Source organism: Octopus bimaculoides, chromosome 3 (assembly GCF_046866305.1).
Source record: "Octopus bimaculoides isolate indiv1 chromosome 3, ASM4686630v1, whole genome shotgun sequence".
Taxonomy (NCBI): domain Eukaryota; kingdom Metazoa; phylum Mollusca; class Cephalopoda; order Octopoda; family Octopodidae; genus Octopus; species Octopus bimaculoides.
Genome location: NC_142930.1, coordinates 131,990,578 through 132,009,502, shown reverse-complemented (window position 1 = coordinate 132,009,502; position 18,925 = coordinate 131,990,578). Strand labels below are relative to the sequence as shown.

At 35.0% G+C, this 18,925-nt stretch overlaps 1 protein-coding gene across 6 annotated transcripts in view; it reads right to left on the bottom strand.

The window, feature by feature from the left end:
* LOC106875667 (uncharacterized) overlaps positions 1–18,925 on the bottom strand; it is a 92,115-nt gene that overhangs the window by 41,491 nt on the left and 31,699 nt on the right. Inside the window, exon 1 of one of the 6 annotated variants that reach the window (XM_089349648.1) lies at positions 3,077–3,293. The exons of 4 other annotated variants lie outside the window; for them this stretch is intronic. The gene's annotated coding sequence lies outside the window, so the exon portion shown is untranslated. Of the gene's footprint in view, positions 1–3,076; positions 3,294–18,925 lie in introns of those variants that run through there. One more of the 6 variants, XM_089349651.1, reaches the window with a different exon arrangement.

Sequence of the window (18,925 nt, the reverse complement as noted above, 5' to 3'; positions counted from 1 at the left end):
ATATTTGTTGAGAATCCCCTGGTTGATATAAGCAGTCTATTTTGAACTCCTACAAAAATCTTTCAAATTAGCACTATCACCCACCATCTTTCAATTAAACAAGTATAAAAAGTGAAGGCAAAACTATTGGCATAAATTAATAGACTCAAATTTGCATCCCCAAATGGTTTATTACATGAATATAGTTCAATAAAAGTTTATTTCAAAATAAGCATCAAAATTTAAAATATCAAAATCTGCAATTTTTTGCATCAATCCAACAATATTTGTGAAAATACTAGACTTTAATTTAGACTGATATAGTGAATAATATGCACTTGAGTTTTGTGTGAAACAAGTTTTGAGTTAAATCACAGCCATAGTACATGTATATAAACTTGACACATATGGTACCTGGATGATGAACAGAGAAAGATCCATTCAAAATGGTCTGGTTCTATTATTTTAAAGAATAGCACCTTTTACACCTTATATACCAACCCATCTGAGATTGCCTCTGTTCTTTGATGCAAAAACCACCTATTTAAATTATTCATGTTTATATTCAAACCTTACCTCATGGTTTTATGTAAGAATCTTTTGTTATCTACACACATATTTTACTAAACCCCTAAACAAATTTTATCAATTTTTTCTTTTATTCTTTTACTTGTTTCAGTCATTTGACTGCAGCCATGCTGCAGCACTGCCTTTAGTTGAACAAATTGATCTCAAAACTTATTCTTTGTAAGTCTAGTACTTATTCTATCAGTCTCTTTTGCTGAACCGCCAAGTCATGGGGACGTAAACACATCAGCATCAGTTGTCAAGCGATAGTGGAGGAAAACACAGACACAAACATACACACACACACACATACATATGCATATATATATATATATATATATATATATATATATATATATATACGACAGGCTTCTTTTAGTTTCCATCTACCAAATCCACTCACAAGGCTTTGGTCAGCCCAAGGCTATAGTAGAAGACATTTGCCCAAGGTGCCATGTAGTGGGACTGATCCCAGAACCATGTGGCTGGTAAGCAAGCTACTTACCACACAGTCACTCCTGTGTGTAAAGAAATTAAATAAAACAAATAGTGGGTTTTGTCACAGGAAAGATTAAAGCATGTTAGAAACATCTTTCAAGGGTACTGCATAACTAACAAAGTATGTTAACACAATACTGAGTTCAAGTTCCTATGCAGACATGAACAAGACAATAAGAAATCCTTCCTCAGGAAATCTACAGTCACTAGTTGCCTTTAACTCATTAGTTGACATTATTAACCCATTCATGGAAATATCTTAAAGTTAAACAAGTAGTTATTTTTTTGTGTAATACACTACCTGTTTGTTTCAATTAATCTCATCAACATTCAAGTATTTGGCATTATTTAGTGAGTTAACTATATTAAGATGCATAAAGGTGGTGAGCTGGCTGAATTGTCAGAAAGTCAGACAATATGCTATGAAATATTTATTCCAGCTCTTTATGTTCTGAGTTCAAATCCCAGAGGTTAAACTTTGCTTTCATTCTTTAATGATTTATAAAGTACCAGTTAAGTACTGGGGTTGGAGGTATCAACTTAAGTACTGGGATTGATTTGTTGGACATAAAACAAAACAAAACAAAGATACAGAGATAAAATGTTGGCACAAAACCAATTATTTCATCCATCTACTCATAAACTTCTTAAGAGAGCTTTGCTTACACGTGGAGATGTTTTAGTATTTCAAGTACATACCACTTCCCACACATATTCAATCTGTAGGTGAAGTTGTTATATCACAGAGTGAATTAATTAGCCATTTTACATTTTCTAAGCCAGAAACTTTAACGATAATATTATTCCTGACAAAAACAAATAAGCAGCTGTAAAAGTTAATTACAATTTAATTTTGTTTTTAATTTGTAAATTTTAACTTTCTATTGTTTGATATGTACATCATCATCATCTTGAGTATGTGTATCCCAGTTTTAGAATCACATCCCTGCCTGTCAGAAGAGGCTAAAAGGGTTGGCATAGAGAGAGCATCTGTTCTTAAAACACTACCAAAGAAAACTCATTCAACCTATGTCAACATAGAAAAGAACACAAAATGATGGCACTTTAGAGTAACTAACAATTCAGGTATACTAATGGGTATACACAAGTTCCACAGGCACTCATGTATTCTTTTCTACTCTAAGCACAAGGCCTGAAATTTTTGGGGAGGGGGTTAGTCAATTTGATTGACCCCAGTATGCAACTGGTACTTAATTTATCAACCCCAAAAGGATGAAAGGCAAAGTTGACCTTGGCAGAATTTGAACTCAGAACGTAAAGGCAGACAAAATACCGCTAAGCATTTTGCCCAGCATGCTAACGTTTCTGCCAGCTCACCGCCTAGACAGGAACTCATGTATGCTGATGATCTAAGCCTCATAACTGAATAGGAATTCCAAACAAGGAAGCAGCATCTGGAGACAAGAGGCCTCTCAAAGTAAATCTATCAAAGGCAAAAGTTTTAATTAGCAAGAAAAATCACAAGGCTACTGTCATCATGGAGGTAGCCATGTTCAATTTGCAGAAAAGGAGTAGGTAGGAACTCTGTATGAAATGTAAACTGGGTGCACAAGAGATGCAATGGAATTACATTAAGCTGACAAAAGAAAAAAGACTTTATATGTAGCAATTGCAGAAGTATAGCAGTAAAAGGAACATAAAAAAAAAAATCAGATGTAGCATAAAAGAGAGGAAATGACACTCATGCAAACATGTGATGTATGTATAGAAGATGACAGCTAAATAAACAAGTGCCTAGCAAACGAAATGAAAAGAAGCAGTGGAAAAGGAAGGCGAAAGAAAATGAGGAAAGAAGTGCTGAAAGCTGACCTCAAAGAAGAGATGATAAAAGACCACAACAAATGGTATGACAATTGGCTCAAGAAAACCTGGCAACCTATGCGATCATGGAAATGACATAAAATTGACAATTATGGAAATAGTGATTATATGTACACATACACGCACACATATGCACTTGTATGCATGCACACACACAAACACACATCACCTCTAAAAGAAATACTGTTACCTTCTTTTTTTATGACTTCGGGGAGAAGGCAGCACCCATGACTTTGGTGGGAGGAAATTATTCAAAAACTGGAAACATGGTCCAAATATTTGCAATGCAGTGCACTTTACTAAAGGCATCCTAAGGCCAGGTGGTGGTAGTGGTAAACAAACTGGTTAAATCTATTTTAATTAACTAAATAAAATTAAGCTTACATTAACCAATTTAATCCAGTTTTGTGACAAACACAATGACATGAGAAGGAAAAAAAAGACAAAAGAAGTTATTTCTGATCTATATATTCATTATTCTCTTAGCTCCCTAATCTTAATAAGAACTTGAAATTTTGTGGAACAAAAGCAAAATAGTTAAAAATAGACGAAAAAGTTATTTATTTTGTTTCTCATTATATAAAATACAGGTTTAGGAAAGCGGACAGAAAACATTTGTCTAGATTCAATAGACAAAAGAAAATATTTCACACTAAGTTTATAAATTATTTATTTTTAACTTTCAGCCTGGGAACCTTGTTCTGATAACAGGTTTCTTATTATTGTCTTTTCTGTTTTATTTGGTTACCCGAACATGTGAAACAGTGAGCAATGATTGGTAAAGTTTTTCAATTTCCCCCACTCACCCTCCAACTCTGATGCTTTACTAATCAAAGCAACACCAAACAATAGTCACAAGAAACAAAATTCAGCTTCGATATATGATATACTCTATATCATGTATTGAGTACTCCTCATTCATTTATAAACTTTAACATTTGAATGTGTGCATGTGTGCATGCACACATGCATTTGGCATGTCTGTATGGTTAAGAAGCTCACATTGCAACAAGATTTTGGGTTCATTCCCAGTGTGACACCTTGTGTAAGTGTCTTCTATTGTAGTTCCTCCACTGACCAATGCCTTGAGAATGAATTTGGTAATGCATTTGTAAGAAAACCTATCACATGTGTGTGTGTGCGCACACGCGCATACATGTTCAACATGTAGCACTGTTAATTCAGACACTTTTTTTTCTCTTGAGTGTAGGGTTGAAATGTCAAAAAGTGTTCTTCCATTTTCCCAGTGTCAAACTAATACCCCTCCCCACCAATTTGTTGTTCTTTTACTTGTCTTTTCTGTTTGTATATTTTAAAACCATAAACAGTTTGTATGAGTGTATCTTTGTGTATGTAAGTCTCCCACCCACTGTTTGACAGCCAGTGTTGGTTTGTTTACATCCCTGTAACTTAGCAGTTTTGGCAAAAGAGACAGAATAGGCACCAGACCCTTTAAGGTGGTACTCCAGTTCTTCACTGTTTGAAGCACTGGAGCCATGGATATGAATCTAAGATCTCAGATTTATCTAATCACAAATTATCCTTAGAGAGACGGTACCCAAAATTGATAGAAATAATTATAATAACAGAGGTTTTAGACAGGAAAACGAGAACCTAAATATAGCTATACACTGTTAAAAGTTAATATTCTTGTGCTTAGTTATAACATATGTGGTTTTATCTTGGCATAAAATAACCATGTTTGTCTGGATACATTTTGGCACTAAATCAAATATACAATTTATTTCAAACTGACTGACTTTCTTCAACACATTTTTCTATTTAGAAAAAGTAAAAATTTTCAATTCTTTCGCATGAAAGATTTGAAATTGCTGAAAGTTTCCAACTGTACAAATAACATTCTTGGCACAAGTAAAAATCAAGATAATAAACTTCATACATGTTGAGTCAATGTCGTAACTTTTATAAGAGAAAATTATCATACTTGTTCCTCCTTACAAAACAGTGATTGGTATCAAGAGTGATATTAAAAAAAACAATAACCAAATTTAAACCAAATGAAAAACCACAAAATTATGTATTTAAGACAGAAGATAAAATCATTTCTACATACTGCGTTCAAATTTTGGCACAAGATCAGTAATTTCAGGGGGTGGGAGTAAGTTGATTACAACAACCCCAGTACTCAGCTGGTACTTGGTAGGATCAACAAAAGAAATATTCCATCCAGTGAGCGATAAATATCATCAAAATCCTGTGTATATCAAATGATGAATATATATATATATATATATATATATATATATATATATATATATATATATATATATATATATTATATATATATATATATACATACACATACACGTATGGGGAGGTAGGTCAGTTCATCATACAACTTGAATTGTCATCATGAAACTGACAGAGATACCCATCCACAATGTTTGTGTGTGTGTGTATATATATATTCAAGACTCTCTCACCTCTGTAAAACTGACTTCTAGAAACAATGTACGTCATCACCATGTTTATATGCGTGCACATACGGGCACTGCTGTCCAGTCTCCTCCTTAACAGCCTTACCACTCATCCTACACCCACTGTGGCTTCCCCTTGATTCCATTCTATTTTCTTGCTACCTAGAGCCATTTAACTGTTAGCCATTCTTCATTCATTAATTATTGTTCTCTTCACTCACACAATACAGTGTTCTCCCACCACTGAACCATCAAATTATTTCCCCTCGTGCACTATGCTAATTTCTGCCCACTTCTTTTCAACACATTTATCAAAGCCATAAATAGCAAAATTTCAGCACCGAAATAGCAGCAGATTGCAAATTCTACATTAAATGTCCAGATTTGGAAACTAGACAAGCTTTCAAAGCAAAAAATATTCACATTAAAAGCTAAAAATACAATTTTAATTTGTGAAAGAAAAAAAACCCAATAAAATACTATATGAAGTTAAACGGTTTTCAAATGAGCATGTTTTCAACATCAAAGTAAGAGTATAATTAATCGATTTCCCAAACTGCCATACCCATGTTCACACTAATTAATAAACCGTTCATTTAAATTAATCAAACTGTACTTTGGCTGTTGCATATTATTTTACAGGTTTCAAGGAACCTAATATGCAAATAAGAATGAATGCTACTTCAAGGGATGCAATAATAAGCAAAGGAGCCAATTATTGATTAACTGACCTAGCCTTATAGGCCAATACCAGGCGATCAGTTGCTGATTATTTATAATGTAAATATGGATTGTGTATTGTAATTAATCGTCATCACCATTTAATGTCAGTTTTAGGACGTTTTACAGATGACAGGTCAGAGGACTGTGCCAAGCTCCAGTGTCTGCTTTGGTATAGCAACCTTGGTCGGTTGACCCTTCCTAACACCAAGTAGTTTACAGTGTGTACTTTTTAGATGGTACCAGTACCAGTGAGGTCATCGAGTAACTTGCAAGAAGATCTCTCAACTGAGGTGGTAGGAGTAGTATTGAGGGAGATGGCTTTGTACCAGGCGATGAGAGGTTAAAATCTGACAAAGGGACAGAAATAGGGTACCTTGCTCTAGAGGAGATACATAGCTTCCTCAGTAGGAAAAGAGAGAAGATACATATATATATATATATACACACACACACACACACACATTGAAATGAGTTTCCAATTTGCAATTACTTTCAAACAAATTTTATAATCACAATATAGACTTGTGACAGTATAGGGTATTCACTTAATTCCTATATTTGGTTACAAAATTTTCATTTTTCTTAAAGAGGGTTAAGGTAACAGAAACCATTATTAATGGAATATTTCTGAATACCTTTAAATAAATATGTAACTGGAATCTTTATAATATTCAAATCAATTCCTTTTTAAAAGATCAGTTAAGCACACACTGACATCCCAAGCAATTTCCCGTTGTGTAGATCAGTGCATTCAAGGACTGGGAATGAGATTAAATTACACTGATTAGATTATATTTCCTCGGAAATAGGTTTCAATTTATTATATATATTATTGAATCCAATGTCTATAGAATTTCTCTATAACCCATGGTTTTCTTGCTCCAGCATATACATGCCTATCAATAAGAACAGCTAAATACATAATCTGATTTATACCAAAAGGCTGAAACCAATCATTCGGCAAAATGGCTAATTAGTTGGTGTAACCATAACTGCTTTATTACTTAAAATCCTACCTCTATACATAGTGGAAATGCTCAAGAAGAGATGACATTAGACCACCAGATTATATCATTAGCCATTTCTTTATATCTTTCGAGAAAGTATATTCTACTTTGCTTCAATTTTGTTCTCTTTTTTTTATATCTCTTCTTTCTTGTAAAGCAATGTACAGAAAATGCTAATGTGAAATTAATGGACGTGGTGCAGAGGGGTGGGGAGTCTTTCAATGTGCTTGTTTTGAACGTATATCTGAACATGTGCTAACATCAACCATTAAGTGGTTGTGTATCAATCTTATTTTTTTCAGCTTTGGATACTCAGTTTCACATTAACCAAGGAATAAATACTAAACTATTCATCCAAATAAATTAATGTAGTCAGACTATGCTCAAGTATTGCACTGTATTCTACATGTCTCAGTGAAGCTGAAGTGAAAATAATCATTACTGATGCTTCACTGAGCAGCTGGCATTAACTAAGATCTTTCATCCATAAATAACCAATATAAACACACATAGACACACACACCATTTGGCTGACATTAACTAAGATCCTTGAGCTATAAATAACCAGCATAAACAGGGAACAAGCACAACGGTCAAATGAACATGACATCAGTTCATTAGTTTATATATATATACCATTAGACAATTTTATATCTGTGAAATTTTTTTTAAAAATAAAATAAAAGTTAATGCTTTCTTGACTTCAATTTAATAGTTAAGTAGACAGGCTCCAACTAATAACTTACAAATTAACATTATGAATCCTATGAACTATTAAAGATCTGTAGCACAATATTTAAGTTAAATTAATCGAATAAAGGAGCTTCTAAATAGTTGCTCTAACAGTATTCATTATAGTAGTGAAATATCTTTTAAACTCAAAACTCAGGCATAACTGCGAGGCTAAGAAGTTTAATTCCCAATCACATGGTTTCATGTTCAATCCCACTGCAAGGCACCTTGGGAAGTGTCTACTTCCATAGCTCTGGGCTGACTAAAACCTTGTAAGTTTGGTAGAGGAAAACAAAGAGGCCCATTGCATATATATGTATATATGTGTGCTTGGTGTGTGTTAGTGTCACTTTGCATCAGTATCAGACAAGCGAGAGTTGATGACATGAAGGACATCCGTCCATAGAAAATAGGCATCAACAAATTCTTGTCCAATCCATGCATAGACAGGTGGATGTCAAAATGATGACGACGACTATATTTCTGCACATCGTAGAAGAAAAATAATTAAAAAGGTGTTTAAAAGATTTCATTATGCAAATATCCATAAACAGTAGAAAAATTATCAATTTATTATTTTAAATCATTCATTTAGACAAGTCATCCCTTATTTCTTACCAACAACAGCATTAATTAGAAAAAAGAAAACAAAGCAGCAAAAGTAAAGATATGTTTAAAAGCATTAGGTAACCATATGTAAATATCTAAACTGCAAGCAGGTGAGAGGAACCTTAATTACTTGGCTTCACAGAAGCAGGCAGAGAATCTAATCTACTTCAAGTCACAGCCTACCAATAATGGACAAGATAAAAAAAAAAAATGTTGTTCTAGACATGCTAGGCTGAAAAAAAAAACCCATAGATTTGTTCTGTCAAGATCAATCAAGAAACGTTTGAAGTTCAACAACATAACATCCCACAGTATAAATTTACAATTCAGCATCATTAAAATTACATGACAAACAGAATATGTTCAACCACAGTTCAGAACTGACTGAACACACCTATGATCAAATGTCTCCCAGCCATTACCAACCCTTCTTGTATTCAAGAATAGTGTAACTAAGACTACATTATTGAATATGTTCTTTTATTGTTGGGACAGTAGAATGTGATTTGTGGAAAGGGAGGGGGATTTGTTATTTTTAACAAGCCTAGCAACCACACAGATGCTTCATGTCGCTTGCTATTATTAATTGTCATGAACAGAAGTATATATTGTAAATAAGAGACACCAATTAGCTACCATCATTGCATAAAAGAGTTTCTAAAATGCATCAAGGCAAAATGGTTCTCTATAATTTTAACTGTTAACAAACAGACTAAGACTTCATCCTTAGAGCAAATATTTAAAATATTCTCCCTATAGCCAACAATGGTTGCTAATTAAAATTATTATTTTTATCTTCTAGTCAGGATGGAAGGTATTCAATCAGCAAAAGTTATTCAATCAGCAAAAGTTTGATGAAATTTTAAATACCAGCCAGCACAAACTTTACAATAAAATATCAGTAAAGTATTTGATGGCATATAAGAAGCAGTTTTGTTTCAGAAAAAAAAAAAAAGTTTCAAAAATTCACACTGGGTCCTATAAGTTGGGATTCCCATAAGCTAAATTTGTCATAGACACTCATTTTTTCTTGAAAACTCACTGCTAAAATGGAGTGGGGTGGGTCTAATATGCCTGTTCGTCTTTTATCCCATCAAATACTATATATTTTGTTATAGAAAACACTGTATTGCCCCTGGCCTCACCCCACAACATTGTATCTCAAAATCTCTATGCATCCGACATTCATAAATTTAGGGTTTAACATTATCTGTTCAGCAAAGAGTCCAAGACACAAAAATTGTGGGCTCATATGTTGACCAAAACAGTGCCAAATATGTAGGCAGTCATCATGAAAACACTTGACAAAAAACATTACATTCCAGAAACTAAGTTGTAGTTTTGGGATTTTTTCATTGAGAAAAAGAAAATGGAATACATCAACAACATTTTAGGGTTCATTTTTCCATGCTTGCATGAGTTGGATGGAGTTAACTGAGGTAGATTTCCAATGACCAGATACACTTCCTATTGCTTACCTTGCCTATTTCCAGCAAGGTGGTATTTCCCCAAAGCCAGACATGATCTTGCAGAATATTGGAAATTAATGACACTGCTTCTATGATGATGACAAAACAAAGAAACACACACACACACATGCAAATATATGTATAAGACTGGCTTATTTCTATTTCTGTCCACTAAATCCTTTCTCAAACCTTTGTCAGCCTGGAGTTAGAGTAGAAGACACAAGTCTAAAAGACTACAGAGCAGTACTGAACCCAGGAACATGTAGCTGTGAAACAAACTTATAATCACACAGCCACACCTGTATTTAATCCAACAGTGTTTTTACATCTGAAATGTAATTAATCCTTTCGATACCAACCCGGCTGAAACCACCTCTGGCTCTGTAGTACAAATGTCTTGTTTTCTTAAGTTCTGAATTAAAATCTTTCACTAAACCTTAGTCACAATTTATGTTTCTAACACCAGCTTAATGATAACTAAGTCATTTTACTAAATTATTTGCTATATCTAAAATTAACTGAAAGAAACACAAAGCATCTCAAAAATAAATATGGTAACAAAAGGGTTAAACCAGTTTCCAGTCTCATATCACCTACTTTATTTACTGAGAGTACAACCAACTCAAATGAGAGCTAAGAATTAAAATTTCTGGTATATGGAAGCAAGATTTTTGGCCAGGTCTCAAGAGCACTGGCAACATAAACTAACTGCCGAGATGGCTACATCTGGGAATTAAAGCAAGGTTACAAAATTTGTTTGCTGAGAGCAAACATTTAAATGTTTCAGTTTTTGACAGTTCATGAATACTAATATTTTCTTTACAAAGTTAATTTTTGTAATTAAGACAAAGATGGTTTTATATAACATTAGTGCCATCAATGCTAGTTGGTTGAAAAAGAAAAAAATTGGAAGATTTTAACTTAGAAATAAGAGAAATGAAACTAAATATCATAGTGCATTTTAGTAAATTACCTATGCAAATAGCTTTACCATCTTTCTCTTAATCTCTCAGTTCTAAATCTTGCTATGACCAGATTCCATTCATCCTTCCAAGGTTGATTTAAGAAAAAAAAAAAAGCAATAATATTACTTGACCAGAGGGAAAAAAAAAAAGCCTTTTTTTAAGACTTCTTAAATGTAATTTCAAGAAGCTTACTATCACCTTAGGTTATTTACTATTTATTTATGACTACCTCTAACGTTTAATCAGGTTTGATACAGAAATAGATAAATGTTTTATACACTACAATTTATGTTTGTTTTCCCAAGCTGACATGGGTTGGAAACGTACCACTAATATATTTTTGTATAGCATTCATTTCAAATTTCACATGCATGCATACACACACATGGTATTACTTTCATTTGGTTATAACTGAATAACTGTGAGGAGGTCGTGTCTTCATGTATCATCCACATGTTATTGAAATGATTGTAAACATGGAATAAATGAAACAACCAATAACTCCATTCTTCACTTTATATGTGTGTGTGTGTGTGTGTGTGAGGGAGAGAGAGAGAGAGAGAGTTACATGCACATGAGAGGGAGTGTGTGTTTGTGTCTCCTTGTCTGGATATTGAGATAGTTGGAAACAAAGAATGACTATCATATAAGTAGTGTCTTTCATTTTCAATCTTCCATGAAAACACTTTGCTTATAAACAGGTGTGGGTGACAGGAAAGGTATCCTGCTGAAGAAAGTCTGCTTCACTGGAATACAGCTGCACAGAAAAGTGGATGTTAAAAATAATGAGGATATATATATTGTTATCATTTTAACTGCCACTTTTCCATGCTTGCAGATTTTCTACAGGCAGTTGCCCCTTCTGTTACTTAACTGTACCTGTTTCCAAACAAGGTAATACTACCCCATGGTTAGACAAGTTTTTTTTTTAATTTTATAAAAGACTGGAAACAAACAACATCACTTGTACGATGGCAATGCTCATTCACAACAATCATGTGATGTCAAATCAAAGGTATATACACACACAAACACTTACATAAATACACAGCTGTTACCAGTAATTCATGTGTCTGAGTATTACATACATACATACACAATCATTTGTTTGTTTTATGCCAGTCTTCCAGTACTGACATAGTTTGGTCAGGTACTTATTTCAGCCAATATTTTTTTTATGGTCAGACAGTTTTCCAAGTAAAGCATATTTTAATTCCACTATTTCAAGCACAAACCTATGGAACTAAATATTCCCCAGGAATGTAAACACAAACGCACCATTTTTTCCTTATATTCACTGAGATGATCTTGTGTGAGAAGCAGAAAAATGACAACTTCATGCACATACCCTTTGTGATTACTCGCACACATACAGTTTCCAGACAGTTTCTTTTCACAAACTTCACTCACAAAGCATTGATTTTTCATACAAGGCAATAGAAAACTTCTGCTTGGGGTGCCACAGTGCCACACAGTGGGGATGAACACAAGAGTATGTATTTGCCAAACAAATGTCTTAAACACACAGCCATGCCTGCACCCACTGAAGTTAGGACTATGTGGTTATTAAAAGAACTTCATAAGCATTTATTTGAGTAGGCACAAAGTTATCTTTTGTAATCAAGACAGAGATAGTGCCATTAATGCTAGTCATTAAATACAACTGTCTGATGAATGGTCATGTGAAACTCTTAGTTACTGCTTGTGAAGATTTTTGCAGCTTTAATAAAATAGTATATTACTCTATCTTTGATTTTTTAGTACTAGTACTATTTTTTCCACCTTGTTTAGCACCAATTTGCTTGCTTGCTTGCTTGCGTACACACACGCGCGCTTCCATCTATCAATTTTACTCATAAGCAGTTGGTTGGCCTGAGATTATAGTAGAAGACATGCCCAAGGTGTCAGGCAGCTGGACTGAACCTCAGGCCATGTAGTTACAAACTGAACTTATTAACAAAGTTATGCCTGCACCCATTATATAATACCGAAATATTTTTAGAGTAGGTGAAATTAAAATTCGCATAATGCATTCCTTCAACCTATATATGATAGATGAGGTTCAAAGGTCACATTTTTTTTTTTAACCAAATTAAAACAAGCTGATGCTTTCCAGAGAAACAGCTTATATTATCATGTTAGTCAACAGGACAAAGTGTTTTGTCAATTTGAAACAAAACATATTGAAACTAATATAGGACAAATCACAACAACACCAAACTTCCTTTAATTTGTCTAAGACTTATCTTTTACTTGTTTCAGTCATAGGACTGTGGCCAAGCTGGGGCACTACCTTGAAGTGTTTAGTTGAATAAATCGACCTTAAAGTTACGGGAACATAAACAAACCAACACCAGTTGTCAAAGAGGTGTGAGAAAGACAAACACAAAGACATATGTGCAGACACACACACGTGTGTGTGTGTGTGTGTGTGTGCATATGTACACACACACACACACACGAAGAGCTTCTAGAGTTTCTGTCAACCAAATTCACTAACAAAGCATTGGTCAGTTCAGAGCTATAATAGAAGACACTTGCCCAAGGTGCAGTGGAACTGAATCCAAAACTACATGGTTACAAAGCAAGCTTCTTAACCACAGGGCCTATGCTTTTGTATCTCTGTCAAAAAGAATTACAGACAATAATCCTTGAAGGCCTGAAAGCTTGCATTAGGGATCAGGTAGGGATGTTAAACCAAACAATGGATTCTGTCTAGCACCCAACTAGACCACATTGGAATTTGAAATCAGAACTCAAAAGAGGAGGAAGAAATACTGCAAGGTATTCTGTCCAATGTTATAATGATTCTGTCAGTTCACTTTTATTCCAGAAGGATAAAAAGTCAACATGGCAAGATTTGAATACAGAATGCAAGAAGGAATAAATACCAGAATGTATTTCATCTAATGTTCTATGAAACTTTAATTAATCTGTAGCCTGTGTATAGATTGTTGAGCCAACAGAATTCTGCACTGTTTGATTCCAAATATCAATGGAAATAACAGTGCAAAATGCCTCAAAAGGCTTCTGGTTTCATATTCAGCAGATGAGAGGATATATATCCAGCAATTAGTTGAACTGATCTCAAATCCTGTTATAGTCAGCTCTGCCTTTAATCCTGTCAGGGTCAACAAATAAGATACCAGTCCAGGAGAATGAAAAGTGGAATTGTTAGAGCAACTAGGTAAGAGAAGTTGTAATACCTGTTCTATATTTTCTAAGTTCAAACGATTTGCTTACGTCATATTATTATTGTGAAGCAGCTTCTTCAAAGAGGATTAAGAGAAAAAAAAAAAAAAGAGGTTATGCCCTAACTAGGTAGGGATAATCTAAGGATGTTAAGTGCTGCTGCTGCTGATGATAATGATGTGAGGATTAGAAAATAATATCTATGAAAGAAAAAAATTCATATCTAACTTGTAATTGATGGTAAACTAAAGAAGGCATTTTAGAGGTTTGTGAAAGTACACAATTGAGAGTCTTCACCCTTCACCTCCAGTCTATTATTCATGACTATATTATATAAATATAGCCATAAATTTCAAAAGTTTATTTCATTGTTTAAAAATATGTCAGTTACAGCATTTTATTTCAGCCTGTACATTAAAGAAAACCCAGTACGGTTTTATTTCTATAAATCTGTTCCGAAATAACACCCCCACCCCCAATCCCATACACACAAGTATAATGGTGTAGTGGTGGAAGAGATGGCCTTACTGCATGGGCTTTTATTTGGGTTTAACAAATAATATAAAAGGTTTTACATAGTTTCCTTATCGTGAAATATCATCATCATTGTTTAACATCTGCCTTCCATGCTAGAATGGATAGAATGGTTTCACAAAAGCCAGCCCGGCTGAATACTGCACCAGATGTCTGTGACTGTTTTGGTAGGATTTTTACAGCTGGATGCCCTTCCTAACACCAACCACCCAGCAGAGTGGACTTAATGCCTTTTACATGAAACAAGCACAGGCGAGGTCAGTTTCAGCAAGGTTTTTACAGCTGGATGCCCTGCCAAACACCAACCACTTTACAGTGTGGACTGGGTGCTTTTAAGTGGCACCTGTACTGACAGGGTCACCAAGTAATTTGCAAAACAAAAATTTTCAAGAAGAGAGGAGATCTTGTGTAGGATGATGAAAGGTTATAGTGAGAGAGAAACAGGTGCTTTGCGGTAGAGGAAGTACAAAGTTACTCGGCTAGAGAGAGAGAGAGAGATGGCGAGAGAAGAGAAGAGAAAGAAGAGAGAGGGAGGAGAGAGAGAGGGAGGGGAGAGAGAGAGATCACAAATGAAGACAGAAACAGGTGTGCTACCATAAAGGAAATACATGGTTACTCAACCAGAGAGAAGTGCAGGAGAAGGAGAGAGTGGGATAGAGATGGTGGCAAAATGCCAGGCATACTCACAATGGGCGGAGATAAGAATATAAATGGGATGGTTGAGTAATGGAAGAGCGAGATATAGGTGGTGACAAGTACCAGGGCATACCATTGAGGTTCGAACGCCACATAATATAAGTGGCAGGATATTGTGAAGGAAGTGTGATTAAAGAGTGCGGAAGTGGGGAGTGAGTGGTGAAAACCTGGGTATAAATAGAGTTGCGTGGGGGTGGGCTACTGGATAGCAATGATATAAGGAACAGGGGTGTGAGGACAGGATTGGCGAGTGAGAGCTAGGCATAGTGTATGAGGGGGGGGGGGAACTGTGAAGAAGAGAAGAGATGTGGAGATGTAGATTGGTTTGTTGGGGTAGGGTGAATGAAAAGTTTTCTTGTTATGTGTGGGTGGAACACACAAGTCGGGGAGGGGGGGGGGGCTAGCAGATAGCAATAATAATTGAATAAATAAACCAGTATAACTTAAGCCAAATAAGGAATTATTTGTCAAAAAAGGAACAATTTGCCAAATAAGGAATAATTTACCAAATAAAGAATTATTTCTCAAATAAGGAATTATTTGTCAAATAAGGAGTTATTTGCCAAATAAGGAATTATTTGCCAAATAAGGTATTATCTATGTTAAACACATGGAAATAAAATCAATAACTGAACAATGGGGGAAAAAAAAATCAATAACTAAACAATGAAAAATGAACGTTTAACATTTTGCAAGTATCCAATCTCCAGCCAAGGTTTCACATTATTTCCATAAATGGCTTTATTACTGTCCTCACTTGGTATCGATTATATTTGGCCAGAGCCACCTACAGCTCTTGTTAGCAATATCCTTCTTTGGTCTACTTCTGCACAGAAGGAAAAATAGTTTGTGGAATCTATTTAGTATTTCACCGATATATAAAAAAATCAAAAAATCATTGCCCCTCTGGAAAACTCCAAAATAATTCCCCTTATCAAATACCAATAAGTACAGGCATGGCCATATGGTAGGAAGTTTGCTTCCCAACCATGTAGTTTCATGCTCAGTACCACTGTGTGGCACCTTGGGCAAATGTCTTCTACTATAACCCCAGGCTGACCAAAGTCTTGTTAGTAGATTTGGTAGTCAAAACAGGAAAGAAACCCATCATATATCTGTATGAGTGTGTCCTTGTATTGACTTTATGTGAATGTTGTAAATAAATGTCATACAAAAGCATGTCTGGTTATGGGAAAATATAACTTTGCTTAGAAATAGGCAAGTGTTTGCAGCAGGAAGAGCATCTGGCCTTAGGAAATCTGTCTCAATAGATGCCATTCGGCCCATGCAAATGGCTGTTAAGAAACAGTAATCTTTGACTTGATCTTAAAAGGTGAAGTGAAATAGCTTCAAAATTTCATTTGACCTTACATCTGACTAGCTATCATGACCTTAAGTTTTGGCAAAAACAGAATAAATGTTGCAACAGTCAAATCTTCCCACTGGGGATCAGAACTGTAATGGAACCAAACCCAGTTGCAAATCTTGACATGATCAGGACTTTGTCGCCTACTTTTAAGCCGATTGGCTTCATTAGAGGATTACTAATTACCCTCAGTTTTAGAAGTACAACCTTTTCAATCACCTACTACATCCATTCATGTTAGTTACAACTAAGTTCATAAATTCTTATTTATGTAGGATAGAGTGAACTGCATGACTGTGCAGGTATCTATCATGTAATACTCTTGACTTTTTATCAAGAGGATAACTGAAACAGCAACAACAACAAATTGAAGCTGACATAAACTTGATCCAGCAGTAGTTTATCCTTGTTTGTCTTAATCACCTACTACTCACCAGCTGAATGCAGCTAATTGCATGCACATGTCTGTGTGCGTGTTGAAGTAGGATTGGTGAAGTCATTCATTATGGTGATACTCTTAATCAGTACACAAACAAGTCTTGTGAACTCTATCTTCAACCGGTTTCTTGTGTGAGAAATATTTTATTGTTTGACCCAGCCACTCTGTTTCTGAGAAAGACACCTAACTAATTCTCAATTGAGTCAACGAGAGAGTCTCTACACGTGTGCGGAACATTTTAGAAAAAGCAGGCAAATCAGCCTCAAGTTATACACTGTCTTGGCAAAAAAAAGAGAAAAAAAATTGAAACAAACACATTGGATAAGGTAGTCCTTAATAGACTTAATAGACTAGTCCTTAATAGACTCAAAAAAATATTAGAATGGTAACAACTTTGATCAAAGGTTAAGAAGATAATAGCTTTGATAATAGGTCTCCTGGATCAGAGCTGATCCATGATTACAACAGCCTGTTCTCACTGGCTCGGTCCACTTTGCTATTAATGAGCAATAAAGAACAGTGTGCTATAAATGAGAGCACTAGATAATTGAAGAGTGTTTGGTTTCTTAAATTCAAAAACTTTGCAATTTGCAACCGATACCTGTTATTGTCCCTGGAAAGACAAAAGACAAAGTCAATCCTGGCTAGATTTGAACTCAAAACTTAAATGAAGCCCTATTCATTGTACAAAAATAAAGTTATCAATTTTTTTTTTTTTTAATAAGTACACAGTTTTGATAGGATTGGCAGAATTGTTCAAGCAGTATTAGTCCTAGTCTTTTAAAATTGTTATTTACATTCTGAGTTTAAATTCCACAGATCATTTTGGCCTTTCACCCTTTTATGCAAGTAGCCAATTAGCTCCTCTACAAGAAACTTGGTCTGCTCTGGCCCTTTCTCTCAAACCTCTTCATCTAGCATAAACTGCCTTCCTCTCTACTGTAGCTCCACTCAGCCAAACGTGATCTTTGTCCTGCAAGCTGTATGCTGGTGCCATAAAAAGAGCATCCAGTAAACACTATGGTATGGTTAAGAAGGGCATCCAGCCACAAAATCCATGCCATAGCAGACATTGGAGCATGATGCAGTCCTCAGACTCATCAAAATCCTGTCAAACCATCAACCAAAACCAGCATGGAACATGATGTTTAATTATCATGAGAGTTGGGCTGGCAGGATCATTAGAAGAACTGCAGTATTTGTTTGAACTCTTAAGTTCTGAGTTCAAATCCCATCAAGGTCAACTTTGTCTTTCATCCTCGCAAGGTCAATGAAACAAAGTACCACTCAAATACTGGTGCTGGTGGTATCAATTAATCTCTCCCCTGACAAAATACTCTGAGCTATTTATTCCACTTCTTTATCTTTTCAAGGTCCAGTCAAGTACGGGGGGGGGGGGGATGACATCGACTAACCCCTCCCCTCAAAATTTCAGATCTTGCGTTTATATTATAAACAATCATCATCATCATCAAAGTAGTGGATTGGTAGAAACGTTAAAGCGTTGGTAAAAGTGCCTTGATGTGCTTCTTCCAGCACCATAACATTTTGAGTTCAAATCCCTATGAGGTTAATTTTGCATTTCATCCGTCTGGGGTTGATAAAATAAAGTACCAGTTAACTACTGGGGTAGATGGCATTGACTAACCCTTCCCTTCAAATAACTGTTGCTCATGCGAAGATTAGAAACAATTATAAAAGTATTTTTAGTTCAGTTGATATAATAGTACAGGTACTTTATTTTGTTGTCCTCCAAAATAGCAAAGTCGAGGTTAAAAAAGAGTACTTAGCTTGGTTATGCAAAATCGGTGCGTGTTATATATATATATATATATATATATATATATTTATACACGCGCGCGCTTAGAC